Here is a 2142-nt window from a genome sequence, read left to right on the forward strand (position 1 = left end):
TTAAGCTACTAGAACTCCCTTTTGGGGAATGAGATTGTCATTCCACCTGCTAGCTACCAAGGTGAGCCCTTGTTACTTAAGTCCTGTTTACTTAGCTCATGCAAAGCATTAACTTAAACTGCTGCAGGACTTTTATTGAAAGGAAAGGAACTAATTTCCTACTACAACAAATGTATTGTTGTTATGTACCATGGAGTCATAACCAACTCATAAATGATCCTCCAGTGAAGTTCCAGAGACTGGAAATCACACAAAAGGAGTTGCTCATCTTTCTCCCACCAAGCAACTGGTACAGTCATATCACCTGCCTTAGGTTGGCAACTCTTTACCCAGTGGATCTTCAGCCTTCCATATAGATTATAACTTAACATTGAGAAAACAAAATTTCGAACCACTGGAACAATCAATAGACAACATCATGCTAGATTGAGAAAAGATTCAAGTTGTCAATGAATTTGTTGTACTTGAATCCACAGTTAACATCCATGGTTGCAGCAGTCAGGAAGTCAAAAGACATCTTTTTTTTTTTTTTTTGTTAGGCTATCTGTTGTTAAACACATCTCCAAAGTGCTGAGGGCTGAAGAGCAATAATGTCAATTCAAATTGAGCCTGATCTAAGCCATGGTGTTTTCAGTTGCTTACTATGCATCTCAAAATTGGACAATGAATACGGAAGATGAAAGAGGAATTGATGACTTTGAATTGTGGTGTTGGAGAGGAGTACTAAACATTCCATGGACCGCCAAGAGAACAAATAAGTTTTTGCTGGAGGGAGTGCAACCAGCTTGCTCCTTTGAGACAAAGATGGTGAAACTTTGTCTCTTGTGCTTTGGGCATCTTTTCAGAAGCCAGTCCTTAGAAAAAGATATCACTTTGGGAAAGGTGGAAGGTTAGAGAAAGAGGAAGATTCTTAATCACAGAGGTTGACACAGTGACTGTGGCAATGGGCCTGAAGATGTTAGGATGGTGAAGATAGGGCAAAGTTCAGATTCATTATTCATAGGGTTATTATAGGTCATCTAAGAAGAACAACAACAATCACAAAGGATCTAACTGGATCTCAGGGTGGTAGAGGCCTGGTGGCAACATTCAATCAACAAAATCAGGTGCATATTGTGCCCTTAATGGACAGCGGAGTCAAAACAGTAATCAGCATAGTCTGACTGCTATTCATTTATGGTGTTGGTTACTAGTCTTGATGTCTCAAGGAGAGAAATAGATGGGAATGCACTACATTTTTACTTGATGTGTAAAAACAGAAGGATTCTAGGTCAAGTGAATTGTCATCTAAGTTGCATTGCCACAACATTGTTATGACTGTGCAATGAATTATCATGCTTGAGTCATTTTACAGACCCCTTGAAAGGGGTGGTGGAGTTCCCCTGGGGAAAGACCACCCTACATTGCCAAGAAGCCATAACGTTACTGTTTCTTACAACCTACTCCAAAGGGAAGGACAGCCTTTTATAAGTTCATGGCGGAAAAAGAAGTAGACTTTTAGAAGATTATTGTATATTGATTCTGATTTGAAACTAATTCCAGGAGATCTAAAACATCATTGTGGTCTACAAGTCATAACGGGAAAAATGAAGTCAAGTTATTAATGCAGTCATAACTGAAATTCTTTACATAGAAGGTCCAGTGGATCTCCTACCTATCCTGTAGTTGTTTCCCTACTATCACAAAGCCTAATTGAAATAGACATCCCCAGCAACTGACAGAAACCTTTCAGGATCTCTGACATGTGGAGTAAGGATTATTGTGGTAGAAAAAGTCAAAATGCAGCCATTAGAATTGTCTTTGCCTTAGAAAATAGCAAACCAAAAGCAAGACTACTTCCCTTGAGGAACTACAGAAATTAGTACTACCCCCAAGCACTTGAAGGATACAGGAGTGGTGATTTTTGCTGTATCCCTATTTATTTCACCTATTCGTCCTGTGCAAAAAACAGATAGATCTTGGAGAATGGCAGTTATTATTAGCTTCCCTCTCCTCCCCTGCCCCCGATTATTTGGTTTGCCTATAGGGACCTCTCAAACGTACTCAGGAGCAACAGTGTCTCTCTGGAGACTAAGGTGTGTCTGATACAGGTCATGGTATTTGCAATCGCTTGTTATGCATCAGAGAGTTGGACAATGACTA

The sequence above is a fragment of the Elephantulus edwardii genome, unplaced genomic scaffold, assembly GCF_000299155.1.
Source record: "Elephantulus edwardii isolate Elephantulus edwardi_28Jun2011 unplaced genomic scaffold, EleEdw1.0 scaffold00062, whole genome shotgun sequence".
In the NCBI taxonomy this organism is placed as follows: domain Eukaryota; kingdom Metazoa; phylum Chordata; class Mammalia; order Macroscelidea; family Macroscelididae; genus Elephantulus; species Elephantulus edwardii.